At 41.3% G+C, this 14,494-nt stretch overlaps 1 protein-coding gene across 2 annotated transcripts in view; it reads right to left on the bottom strand.

Moving 5' to 3' along the window:
• LOC126161647 (suppressor of hairless protein) overlaps window positions 1-14,494 on the bottom strand; it is a 214,423-nt gene that overhangs the window by 134,042 nt on the left and 65,887 nt on the right. The window contains exon 1 of one of the 2 annotated variants that reach the window (XM_049917630.1): window positions 7,274-7,479. The exons of the other annotated variant lie outside the window; for it this stretch is intronic. The gene's annotated coding sequence lies outside the window, so the exon portion shown is untranslated. Of the gene's footprint in view, window positions 1-7,273; window positions 7,480-14,494 lie in introns of those variants that run through there. 2 annotated transcript variants of the gene reach the window in all.

Here is a 14,494-nt window from a genome sequence, read left to right as displayed (position 1 = left end):
GTTGTCTTGAAAGGTGACAGTGTCCACAACATACTCATCATGAAGATGCAGAAGAAAGGCCAACATTTGGTCACAGAGAGTGCTGACATAGTCGTCCTGGTTCATGTTCAGCGGAACCTGAAAGAATGGTCCTCATTAGCATGACACAACAACCTCCAACCTTAACTATATCCTGCACACTGGCGGTTAAACGCCTCGTTGGGCTGTCAGTGCACTCTACGCCCTACATCACTTGAAAAGGGGCAAAAACACTGCTCGTCGGAACACACTAGACGCCCCGGGTCAGACACTGTCTGGTTTCTGCATTGCTTCGTCCCCTGAAGGCTAACAGCTATATGTGTCGGTATCACCAATGGCCTTTAGCCAGGATGCAGTTCACTTCGCAATGACGCTCGGAAACTTGTTTAGATGGATCTGCATTCACTGAGCCGGCCGGTGTGGCCGAGCGGTTCTACGCGCTTCAGTCTGGAACCGCGCGATCGCTACGGTCGCAACTTCGAATTCTGCCTCGGGCATGGATGTGTGTGATGTCCTTAGGTTAGTTAGGTGTAAGTAGTTCTAGGGGACTGATGACCTCGGATGTTAAGTCCCATAGTGCTCAGAGCCATTTGAACCATTTTTTTTCCCCATTCACTGCCAGCGGCAATTCAAGGTGGGTTTAAAACCGACTGTCTTTGATACGGCGTGACGCTCTTCTCCGGTTCCTGTCGATTTGCTTCTTTTCGTGACTAATGTTCGTAAGCAGTGTTACATGGCTGAGAACGGTACACCATTTCTTGTACATAGTTTGACAAGCCTCACTGATATCCCAACAATGCGGACAGTATCATTCACTGTGGTCATGACACGTCGCAACACAATAGCTTCTTTCTGTCGTCGTGCTACAGCTCTATATCGACCAACCTTACTGCACTGATGCATTTTAAACCATTGCAAAATACACACCATTTTAACCTACGTCAGTGGCAGAGAATCATAGGACCGCCTTGCAACAGTTATACACCATCTACAACGCTCCAAATTAACTATTGTGCTCTTGTACGGGGGTGGGGGGTGGCGACTAATACCTTATAATGCTAATCTAGTTTCAATCTTTGTTTTTGGATCTAAGACAAAGGAGAAAATCTTCCTTATCCTGACCTCTGCAATGGCCCACAGTGACTAAAAAAAGAATCTAGATATCTACATCCGCCGATTGTCGTGTCACGATTGAATACTAATGTTTATTCGAATTAATGTGTTGTGATTCTGAAACAATTTGTCCGCACTAGAGGACGTGACTAGCATAGAGACCGTTACCAAACAACTCAGTTTCTTCCAAAGGAAATCGCCAAGCTAGGTAGTGCAGCGATTAAGAAACTTTACTCACAATCGGCAGGACGGTTGTTCGGATCCTCATCCGGTAATACAGAGTTAGGTTCTCCGTGGTGTTCTCCATCCTTAAATCGAAGATGAACGTCAAGATGGTTCCTCTGAAAGAACATGGTCGATTTCATTCCCGATTCGTACCCAGTACGACCATATGCTCTGCCTCTCTGATCTCGTCTTCGACGGGACTTTAAACCAGAATATTCCTTCCTTCACAAGAAAGTGTGCACAATCTGAGAAAGCACAGTTTTAAATGGTTCTTATTTGATCATTCTATTGCCTTCGAGAATAGTGAATAGTAACAAACAGGATTTAGACGCTACAACTACTACAGATACCGATTTTATGGTACAGACTCGGACACACCAAGAGAATTATTTCTATGGAAACTTCCACGCTAGCAATCTGTATCACCTGTAGTCATCTTCGTTCTTTGTGAAACTTTGAAGATTTAGAAACTAACTGGATGTACCGTCGAATCAAGATTAAGTCTCCGATGGTTTCTGTATGTCAATGCTGTCTCATTCTTAGCGCTAATCTCGACGATGTTTGATACACGACGAACGAAGGATACAAAAAGTTAATACACTTATGTACGTGTGTTATAAACAACTGTCTTCACTATCTGCACGATCTGCTGGAATATTCCTACCACGTAAACTATGTTAATGTTACAGAGTTGTCATTAAAAATTTGTCTATTGTTACGCAATTTAAAGCACACTGCTTCTGGATGTTATAAAATGCAATGGTGGAAATGGAGAATGAAGTGTAATAGTCACACTCACGTAAAAATTATTCACGTTGCGCTGTCATTTGTGTTGTTAACACAGTAAAACAATAACAGACAAGAATTTCGTTAAAATGTCACCCTAGTTTCCACGGTTACAGAGAGATGGGGCTAAGATCTGGAAGCTACAAGCTAATCATCTGGGGTCCACACCGACTTCTGTGTTAAAATGATACGGGGGAAGGATTAGATTTTCAAGTGCTGTCGACATGGAGGGTTTTAGAGACATTGAACACTTGATCCGAAATCACGCTGCATTCTTTAAGTGGTTAGGATTTTCCTGTTAAGAGTGGTGCAGCTTTCCTGTCAGCTGCTTCCAGGTGTTTAACAGCTGTTAGGAGAATTATTATTAGCCCTGTTGTCCAGTACTCACCTATAGCGCATTCCTTTTTTCTTTCAACCCACATAACTTTTTCTCTGATTCGTTCTTGATAAATTTTCCTGATTACTTTTCTGTCTTCCCAGACCAATTAACTTCTTCCCTCGATTTGAGTCTTTCGGTACAGTTTCTATATTCGTCTGTTCGTATCAGTATATCGCTACTCTCATTTGACGGCAGGAACCCCACAATGTGAGAAATATACGTAATTAAACGTTAATTGGACCAACAATCGTAAAAGCTGTTTTCTTTCCTCCCGTGATTGCAGTGAAGAGAATCCCTAAAAATGCCTGGTTCGCCGTACGGCACCAATCTTACCAGTACTCTATTTGCATAAACCGTACTGGACAGCCCAGCAACAGCGTGCTGCTATTTCGGTGAGATAGTGAAATACAAGCGGCCAGACGAGAAACTCAAAGCCGGTACGAGCCGATACAAATTTAGTACAATAATCTTTGTAACGTATCACTTCAAATGCAACATCATGTGAAAAACGTTGATGAATTGTATACACAAACGTAACTATAGGCGTACTAGGCTGAACGGTCCCAGTTATTTAAAAAGGTACGAAGCAACCCAAGTGGGTCTCGCGTTTGATTTCTGTTAGCAATTGATTAAAATGACCCACAGAAATCAACATATCGACATTACAGCACACTGGCCAGCTGGCATGCATGTTGCTAGCGATTTTAGGTAGCTATGATGACATTAGGAAAAAATAGGTACACTACATTACAAAACTCCACATTAAAAGATGCGTCAGCAGCCTATTTGCTCTAGTGAGCACTGACCCATATGAAGAATTTCTTACCTGGATCGTATCCCGTTAGTGATGGGATGATTTATAAACAAAACATGCGGCACAACTAACACTTTATTTACGTCAGCTACAGCTAGAAAAGAACAGCATAATGACAATAATTATGAAATAACTTTTATTGCAGTCATACTCTCAACACACTTTGTGTAGCTATGAAGAAGTTAGACTAATTTCAATCATATTCAGATGGCCACATTTCTCAACTCTCTCCGCCTGATCTGCTTCGTATATGACTGCAAGTAAATAAAATTTCATAACATTTATTCTACCAGCAGTTTTGAGATACAGATACTAGACACTTTAAAAGGTAAATGCATTTGTGGGGAGACGACGGAGACAGCGGACTCCCGTCGGGAATGCCCACTCCGCCGTCTCCCAGTTGCTCTCGCATGGCGTCCACATTGCCAGCCTCTAGGACAACGAGGCCAGACCCGGCACGTGCCATGCTTATAGGAAAAGCAAGTCAACTCAGTGAACGTAAACTTAGGGGAGGGGGGCAAGGAGAAGGGTTCTTGCGTGACCTACGCACGAGCGACGGATCCCCACAATCTGTCGCCAAGCATTGTGATATGTCCGTAAATAGCACACGTGTGTGAGTATAGCAGCGGTAGATCGCTGATCGCTAGCAGTTCCAAAGCAATACGATGTATCGCATACAACAAAGGTTACGCGTGGCAATATGGTTCTTTGTCTCGAGACTCGTCTGTCTAGTACTTCAGTTATTTAGGTTTCATTGCGTAGAGTACTAACTTTGCTTCAGAATAGATTTTTTTTTATTCAAGGAGCACGAACCACTCGGGTAAGTTAAGCTGGAGGCGATGTTGCCGATTATTTTAACAAGGAATACAAATATGAAAACATTCATTCGCTTAGATTTTTGCAGTAAGCAGCATTTTGAAGCTAGCGCATTAGAAGTAAATGTAATGGGGCGTTCATGATAATAGTCGTAAGATACTGGACCTCCTCTGCTGTATTTGCAGATATTTATGAAACAATTAGATGTTTTATTGTTTTTAACTTCCGACAGAATGAGATAACATTAAGTGGACATTTCAATTTAAGCGTTTAAGATGAACCTTCTGTATATTACCTTAAAAAAAATACTTCTACGGCAATAATCTTTGAGACAGGCTATGTACCGTACCCTCAGTCTTCAAGAAAAGCGTAATAATTCCTATTACAAAGACGGCAGGAGATGACAGGTTTGAGTATTACCGAAACGTAGTTGCAAAATACTGACATGAGTTATTTACATGAGAATGGAAAAAGTGAAATAAGACGACCTCGGGGGAAGGTTAGGCTAGATTCTGCAAAAATGTACGAACACAGGACGTGATGTGACCTTAACGATTTACCTTGTAAGATAGACTGAAGAAAGGCGTTAGTAGGTTTAGGGAACGCTTCTGAAATGCTTACTGGAATACATTATGAAATTCTGTATGTAGCTGAAATAAAATACGGTGAGTGAAAAGTTATCTACAAATTTTAGAGATATCAGAGTGCAGTTACATAAGTCAAGGGACATGAGAGAGATGCAGTGGTTGAGAAGGTAGTGAGACAGGGTTGTACCTATCCCCGACATTGTTCAATCTGTACAGTGAGGAAGCAGTAAACTAAGCCATGGGGGAATTTGGAAAGGCAATTTAAGATCCGGTAGAAAAGTAATTTAAAAATTTGATGTTTGCCCACGACGTTGTGATTGTGTCAGAGACTGCAAATTACTTTGAAGAGCAGATGTAGTAGCAATAGACGTCGTCATGAGGTTATAACATTAACATCAAGGACGTAGAACATTGGTAATGGATTGTACTCCAGTCAAATCAAGTGATAATGAAGTAATTAGGTTAGGTAATGAGACGCCAAAAATAGATCTGTTTATTTACCTGAGCAACAAAATAACTGACGAAGGCAGATGTAACGATGACATAACATGGAGACTGGCAATAGCAAGAAAAATGTTTCCAGAAAAGATAAATTTGTTAACATCGAATGTAAAGTTAAAGTGGTATGAAATCTTTTCTGAGAAATATTTGTCTGGAGTTTAGGCTTGTGCAGTAGTGAAACTTGGACGACGAACTGTATTGGCAAGAAGACAACAGAAGCTTTTGAAAAGAGGCGCTATGGAAGAAGGCTAAAGATTAGAAGTGTTAACCGAACAACTAATCAGGGGGTACTGAATCAAACTGGGAAGATAAAGAAGTTATGGCATAGCTTGACTAAAAGACAGACAGGCTGATTAGGCACATCCACCCCAAGGCACCAAAGGATCATCTGTTTGGTAATGGAAGTTTGAGGAGAGTAATTCTAGGAGGACACCAAAGCTGAATTATAATCAGTAGGTTCAAATGGCTGCAGGCTGCTGTAGTTGTGCAGAGATAAAGTGATAGCTCACGACTGACTAGCTGCATCAATTGTCTTCGTACAACAATAACAACAAATACTTAAAATTCCCGTATCATTCCACGTAATTTAATTCCGTCACATACAATGGGTCGACAGAAGCGTCCGATCCCACGCGTCGGCTTTGACCCGTGACGTAAGGGTGTTGTGTGTGACGTCATGACGGCGCGGAGTTTAGTTTGAGTGTGGCCGTCTCCAGTTCAGTTTTATCTTATTTTATTTACTTTTCTGATCTGTTCGTTCTATCCCGTGAGATTTTTTTTAAATTTAAAAACACTTATTACTTATTTTAATTATCTGTTTCCTCCAATTTCTGTTTTAGTTTATTATATTTATCTTTCTGATCTGTTCGTTCTATCCCCTGAGATATTTTTTTTTTAAAAGACAAAAAACACTAATCAGCTATTGAAGTATCTTTATCTTCTATGGGTTGAAGGGGTTACGACCCCTGGGGAGGTGGGCGGGTATTCATGCATGGCTGTCTTCACTTACACGTTGTAGCTACACAAGACGTCTAAATTTGTTTATATTTAGTTTGCCCCCCACCCAAAATACCCCATTTCCCGCGCTTGTCCCGTTAGTGTCATTAGGCTTCTTGTGGAAAGTGTGTGTCTTTGTTTTTGTTTCCGCCATATTTGTGACGTCATGGGTCAAAGCAGACGGGCGGGATCGGACGCTTCCGTATTTCCCATACAATTTATAAAATGAGTCATGGAAACTACAAGTTTTGCTATTTGATAACATTTCTATCGATGCACTCAAACTGCAAAACCAGAAGGTAAATACCTGTAATTAAGCTATAAGACTAATAAGTGAGAAAAGAAACACGTTGAAATGTAATTGCAAAATACAGACAGGAAAGATGCAACGTACACAATACCCTTGGTGTACATGAAAATGGAAAGTATTTCAGTAACACAGCTACTGTTCCCAAACCGTTTAACACATCTCAATGCACGCTTACATTTTTCCTTGTCAGTATTCAACATAAAAAAGACGAAACTACACTGCAGCTAATAGCGCAATTTCTACAGAAGAACTTAGAAACACAGTTGCGCTCGAAATACTGATTGAAATTACTAGGTAAATCGCTCGTGTGTTGCGGAATCGACGCGAGCGATTGACTGGTAACGATTTATCGCTCGTGTATGGGCCCCTTTATAAAATATGCGAAGGTACTGAACAGAATGGGGGAGAAGAGAGATTTATGGCGTACTTGACTAAAAGAAGGGGTCGGTTGATACGACACATTCTGGTACATCAGGAGATCCCTAACTTAGTACTGGAGGCAAGTGTGGGGGTAAAAATTGTAGTGGGGGACCACGAGATGAATACAGTAAATAGGTTCAAAAGAATGTAGGTTGCAGTAGCAATTCGGAGATGATGAGGTTTGCACAGCATAGAGTAGAGTGGCATTAAACAAGTCTTCGGAATGACGACAACGACGCCAAAATGATATTTAAAGATAGGACGCTTCCGCTCTGAGCGAGACTTGTGTTTACGCACAGCAGTCGTACCTGTTGCGCGGCTAATCCACGTCCGAAGCTTGCCTAATGCGCTGCGCTCTTCATTCCGGGCCTCTTGTCCACGGCGAGGGCGCTGCGGCTCGACTGTGCCAGTGGGCAGGTAGCGGGCGACCGCTAAGGAGCCAAGCCTCCCTCAGCGAGCGGTAGCCACACTGCCGCTGCGGCCAAGCTCTCGCGGGCAGTACCGCGCTCGCCTCGGCCACAGACCGAATGGCACATCGGACTCAACGAGACCCCGCTCGCCTTACGTAAGTGCCATGCGCCTAGTAGTAACACAAACCGCGCTGCAAAAACGCCGCCGCTCGGTTTTACTGTGCCTCCAGTACAGACGTCGGCCTACCCAGTCAGGCGCAATACACAGCTTCCACTCTGCTGGAAGTCTCTACGGACTGACCCTATTCGATTTCTTCATACTTACAGCAATTCAGGGTCCCTGCTTGGACATTTCTCAAAGCAGTGCGACTCGCTTCCTTAATAATAATAAAAAAAAAATACTTTTAACATTTCCAAGCGCTGTTTAAATACAAGAAAGGACGAAGTCCTGTGTTGTGTGCATAGCGTCCTATTCATGTAACTGGTAGCTGGTCCGATTCTTCTTAAAAGCAACTTTCTATTTAAATTTGTCTGAATTCTGTATTATCAAACTGAGATGGTAATTAACAAATACTAATTACTATGTTTTTAAAATTGTGAGTCTGCGGCAAGATCCAGACAAGCGAGCAAAAAGCCTCCAGTTTGATCCTCTGCTGCTCCAAAGATGTTTACCTTTCAATTATCATATTCTTCACCTCTGGCAATGTTCCTTGATATGAAAAATTATGGTTACAGCATGGTTTGGAATACAACCTTCGGGTTAACTATTGTTTTAATTTGTTAAAAATATATTTTTTTAATTAGCAGTTGCGTGAAAACATGAGTATTAAAAAGAAATTAAAATGAATGTAGGCCTATGTATACATGTCCAAAAGAACAGACACCCCATATTCGAGGGTTGGAACTTTACTAGTGGCAACTATTTCTTTACAGCTCGTACAAAATAGGTGTGTGTTTCAAAGTAGTCACCAGCATTGTGTATAATCCGTTGCCAGCGATGTGGAAGTCGTAGGATACTCTTAGCAGTGCCAGTTGTGTTGACAGTTCGAGCGGCGCGGTCTATTGCCCGACGAATTTGTAGCAGTTCTTAAGCGAATGCCATGAAGAGTTTCCTTCAGTTTAGAAATCGAGTTGAACTCACGAGGGCTTAAGTCAGGGGAGTGCAGTAGGTGGTATAGCACTTAGCAGCCCCATCAGTCAAACAAATCAGTAACAGCTTGCAATGTACGCGCTTGAGCATTGTGCTGCAAAATGATGGTCAGGTCCTGCAGAAAGTGTCATCACTTCTGTCTATATGCTGTTCTTTTAGGAACACAACCTACGACCAGCTGCCACCTCCCAAACTACACAGATCCTTTCCTGCTTGCCTTGAGAAACTAGCACCACTGGAAAAAGGATACTGCTAAGAAATGTTTTAGCCACAGCTTAGGGGACTGTATTAACAGGTATTAATGAAGTTCTAATAATTTTCGACTTACTGTTATTTACGACCAATTTTCCACCCAGAAACAAACGCGAGATGATGGCTACAAGATTTTGGAGTTAAAAGTGAGCGGTTCTGGTGATATTCCGAAGGATGGAACACCGTCTTGCACAGCAGGAGCCGTATGTCATGTTACATAGATGAAAAAGGCAACTGACGTTTTCCGGATCATTTCTTTCAACATCAGTTCAAACTCTCATGTGGAGTGGAACTCTTTTGCACGAATATACGTATGTGCAAACATGTCCGTCACCAGAACACATTATCACGACATCTTATTAATGCGTCAACTGATCAACAGCCAAAATAGTAACCTGGAAATCTATATCGATGCTGCGAAACGTTTTTTAGCCATCTTTGGTATTTACGTCCTGAAACTGTGCCTCTATCATTTGGTGATGTTTTCAGGAGATTAGGCTAAATACGGCGCAGGTGATGTTGTAAGCAGAGAAAGGAGAGGAAGTAGAAAACAATAAAACCTGAAGACGTAAATTTTTCATTGAAGCGAGTTTTCTCTACAAACATTGAGTTCTCGTCTTTTGTAACTCCCGGTACTAAACCTTTTTTCAAAAGGTCAGAGTTATTTGGTAAAGAAACTTTAAACATCGATGGATGATCCTGGTAAGAAAAAAAGGAATTAAAAATGCTCAAAAGGAAGTTGTGAACGACTTTGCACAGTGAAGTATTAAACTCAAAGACTAAAAGAACTATGAGTCTACAATGAAACCATTAAGGCGGATGAGTAGCAAAAACAATACTGCAACGTTCAAATGGTTCAAATGGCTCTGAGCACTATGGGACTTAACATCTATGGTCATCAGTCGCCTAGAACTTAGAACTTCTTAAACCTAACTAACCTAAGGACAGCACACAACACCCAGCCATCACGAGGCAGAGAAAATCCCTGACCCCGCCGGGAATCGAACCCGGGAACCCGGGCGTGGGAAGCGAGAACGCCTCCGCACGACCACGAGATGCGGGCACTGCAACGTTCGAATATATTATTATTAAGGTGCATCTTGACACAATATGTCGATTAAAATCCAGGCTTAGCGTTGCAATACGATTGGAGTCAGGTTGGTACTAGGGGAAGTGAATGCTAGACTTCTTTATATTGGGACAATTTTGGGAAGGTGTAGCTCATCCATGGAGGAAGTCGCTTATACAACGCTAGTGCAACGCATTCTTGGGTACTGTAAGAGTTTTTGGGACCCCCACCAAGTCGGACTAAAGGCAGACATCGAAACAATGCAGAGGCGTACTACTAGATTTGTTTCCGGTAGGCTCGATCAGCACTGAAGTATTATGCAGATGCTACGTGAACTCAAATATGAATCCCTGGAGTGAAGACAACGCTCCAAGGAAATGACTAGTAGGTTGGTACAAGATACCCTCCGCCAAGGTGGTCTGCGGAGTATGTATGTAGATGCAGACGTTATGAAAATAAGCAGAACAAGAGGGCAAGAACATGTCTACTTGTGATTAAAAACACATAGTTTTACTGCCGAACTACGCAATTCGGTGTGGGCGGGGAAAGGAGACAGAATATCAATGTAAAAACCTGCTGATCTGTGAGAGAAAATTCGGTTAAGAGCTCGGGTAAAATGGAAGCTGATGTTTGCCACTGACACAAACTAGTATGTCTTCACTACCATGTAGTTACCAGGCAAGAACCAGTTACATCGCTTAAAACTAGGCGTACTGCGCCAAAACTTAGGTGACTGTTAGCAATCTCAGGAACGCTCGCGAACGGCCGCTCGGCTTCTGGCCAGAGAAGCGGCCATGCGTAGCGTAAGGTTATGGCGACTGAGGGCCTCTGGCTGATGTGCCAAGATCAACATGCCAGAGAATGGCTGGCTCAGTTGTTTGATGATTTAGTAATAGCTCTCATAACAAAACAAAGAAATTCTGTTGTCAACCAAAACTTTGATTCAAGCACGAATGTGCTTTTCTTGCAGCATTCAAGAGCTGCTCGGGACGACTAAAAACATTTGACAGTTGAACCTACCGGCGATCTTTATAAGCTTACTGTCACAACACAGCACAGTAATAAATACTCAACTTTTATTTCTGTGACGACTAGATTTTTGTGAACAAGGTGTTGAACTGTATTTAATTCGGTGTTAGAACCATGTTTGTTATAAATTAGCGCGACCAAAAAAATAATAAACATTAAAAACCGCCAAAAAACCAAACCCAAGGATAGCAAATTATGTACATTTAGCTACAATATTTACTTTCACAAGAATTTATTTTATTAAAACTGTCTTATCCTTTCTTGCAACATAAGGAACACAGTTAAGTAACATTTAAACTTTCAGAAAAATACTTTAACTTGATGGAGAGCCGTAATAATTGTAAAGTTTAATTTAATTCTTTCTTAGAGCACGTAAAAATTTATAGATCTTTACTAATTTCTCGGCTCTTTTCTCTCCTAAATTATTTCTTAATTTTGACCAAACAAGCCCGTAGGTTGAGATTCTCTCAATGGATGCAGCGTTGGCAGGGTAAGAAATGACGCTTCGCACAAACGTAATAAATCCTGTTGTAAGTTTCCCTTTTTTGCTGTTTTCAGCTCCAGTATCTTCCACAGATGCGTTAGAACTGCATCAGAAAACGTAGTGTCAGGAAAATAATCTGAATCAGCAATACTAAAAAAAAACTTTGCAATCCACACTGGCTGCATTTCTACGAGCCAGTTTACTGCACTTTCTTCTTATCATGCAATTAATACTCTCTCTCTCTCTCTCTCTCTCTCTCTCTCTCTCTCTCTCTCTCTCTCTCTCGGCTATAACATATTAACAATATAGTGAAACGTTTTAGCGTTTGTTCTTTTCTTTTTTTGTTATGTTCTTACAGGGTTCCACATTAGAACTTCCTAGAAGTACGATATAGTCGATAACTTGTACAACATTTGTACTGTCTGCCTGAAGAAGTCAAGGACTCTACACATCTGTGAAAATTGTCCGAGAAATGAATGGCATCGCTACGAATTATGACATTATACGAGACTGCTAATGTTGACAGGGAATTCTTCACAGTGCTCTGTAAAAATTTCTACATATTTACAACAAAGCAATTGTGAGAGTGGGTTAATGTTTTGGATAAATTAAATAGTCAATACGAAAGAATCACAACAAAACCCAGTTAACCTACAGATTTATTTTTTTTTTTTACAAAATACCCAGGTTTTTCTGTACCAGGACACATACTAAAAGAAAGTGGGGAATATTTTGATCAACAGAAGTAAACATGGCGAAATATCTGAAATGTGTTTGTTAAATTGATAAACCACTTTCCTGCAAATGGGGTGGCCCTGTGTTAATGTTGCTTGATGAGGACAATGCACGGGGTCTATCTACAATATGACTGGAGTGGTAAAACGTTATCTTACACCACAGACCATACTCTTCATGTTCACGTCTTTCGTGACAGGAAGCAATAAAAACCAAACTTGAGTCCACTAAGAGAAAGTGTAACAATTTCTATTAACTTACACATGATCATGACTACAAATAAATTAGTAATTAGAAGTAGGTTTAGCACTGAATTTAAGTAACTGGCGTGACACACAAGAATAAAAACTACAGAATTCCAAGAATGCATACATTGAGTAGAAAATCTGCGAACATTTGCACGTTCCACATAGAGTAATATTGAAGTGCATTACATCGGTAATTTTAGAAAATGCTTTAAAAGTGTGTCTGCATAACACGAGATTCATATTAACACGGAAGCTGTAGTAAAGACTACGGAAATCACACTAAAAATTAGGTTGGTGCATAAGGTCGTAGCGTTCTTTATTTGCATGTTGGTATTCTGGTCGCTGTAGGTTTATTTATCTATTATCATTTCTTATTTTTAGTTCGCTGAAGCTTTTTGAGTTTACATATTATCATTTTTCATTTGTAGATAGTGAATGGCGAATGGACGCTAGAAAATGAAGCGCCAAGTGGAGAAATCGGAACATTTCCGACATATTCTTCTGTTTCAGTTCAATATAGGGGTAATAGCACCGGCAGAACAGCCAAAAACATTTGCGCCGTGTATGAGGATAACGGCATTCGACAGAGTAAGGCAAGAAAATGGTTTTCTCGTTTTAAGGGGGACAGTTTTGACATTAGTGAGTCTCCACGTCCAGGATGACGTTCGGGGTTTGCTAAAGCACGTTTAAACTCATTAATCCACAGTGAACCACATCAGCATACGCGAGAACTGGCAAACGTGGTGAACTGTAATCATGCCACCATCGTGCGACATTTACATGCACTGGAGAATGTTCAAAAATCGGGTGTATGGGTACCGCATGCTCTAAGCCAAAATAAAAAAAATCTACGTGTGGCCATATAAGCATCTCTGCTTGCGCGTCATCAGTTGGCTCGTGAACAACACGGTCCTGCATCTTTACTGGTGACGCTAAACTGTGTATTTATTTTAACATAGGGAAAAGAAAGGAATGGCGGAGACCGAACAAAGCAGTAACTCCCCGTACATCTGATGGAACAGCGACGAATTGCTTCCCAAGGTGTAACCATCACAGCTGACATTTATTGTCAATAATTGAGAAGTCTCGCAGACACAAACCCAGAATAACGACCAGGAAGACTGCTTGAAGTGATGCTACTTCATTACAACGCCCGCCCACATTCTGCCAGACTGCTGTTTTTACAACATACAGGAGTTGGGTGGAGAAGTCATTCCGCACCCATCTTATTAACCTGATCTTGTGCCTTTATATTTTTCACGTTTTACACTGTCTTTCGAAGAACCTCCAAGGAAACTCCCTTCCGGATGAAAATTAGCTCCGAATACGATTCGACGAGTTCTGAGTTCTTCGCCTCAAAACCACGTGATTTCTACAGTCGCGGAGTCTAACAGTTACTCCACCGTTGACAGACTTGTAAATAGTGAAGACGAATCTATTATTGCTGACTAAAGTCTGTTATGTGTATCTGCTGTGTTCATTAAACTTGTAGAATAAACGCTACGAAGTTATGTACTAAGCTAATACTTCCTGCATTCCGAGAGACTATATTTTCGACGTTTGCGATCAGAACGTCTGCAAGCTCCCGCACTTCACGCATCACCCCAAAATATACAGAAATTAGGGCACTTAAGAGGCAAATAAGTAATGGTGTTTTTCGGTGATAGTTATTCTTCACGCATCAAGAATCTCAGTTCCATCCAAGGTGTACCATGTCTAACAAACGCAGCTATACTGGTGGGTTGATTCTGAGGCAGCTCTACCCTTTGTCATGTCACTGTATTACCTTTGATGAATATGAGACTCATCACAAATTTGCTCTGAAGGATATAGTACGTTGTACATTAAGCTGTTCGCCATTATCAATAATAATGTAACAAATTCTCTGAACCACAGTTAACAAGACTACCTTTGAATGAAGCGGTTAATATAGATGTTAACATTGGTAACTTGCAAGTAATCTTTTACTGGTGCGCCACGAGATTATGAAGTACGAGGGCGCCTAAGCTCATGGCCGTCAAGTGGGAAAACCCGCTGCTTAGCGGAAGAAGCTCAAGAGTTTCGAAATTGCGCTTCCTTGTTACGAACGTATCTGTCGACCCTTATGACTTTGTGCGAGCAACGTAAGATTCTACTGTCTTATGCATTAGAG

The sequence above is a fragment of the Schistocerca cancellata genome, chromosome 2 (genome assembly GCF_023864275.1).
Source record: "Schistocerca cancellata isolate TAMUIC-IGC-003103 chromosome 2, iqSchCanc2.1, whole genome shotgun sequence".
NCBI classification, from domain to species: domain Eukaryota; kingdom Metazoa; phylum Arthropoda; class Insecta; order Orthoptera; family Acrididae; genus Schistocerca; species Schistocerca cancellata.
The sequence above is the reverse complement of the archived record's forward strand: the minus strand, read 5'-3'. Positions and strand labels throughout refer to the sequence as shown.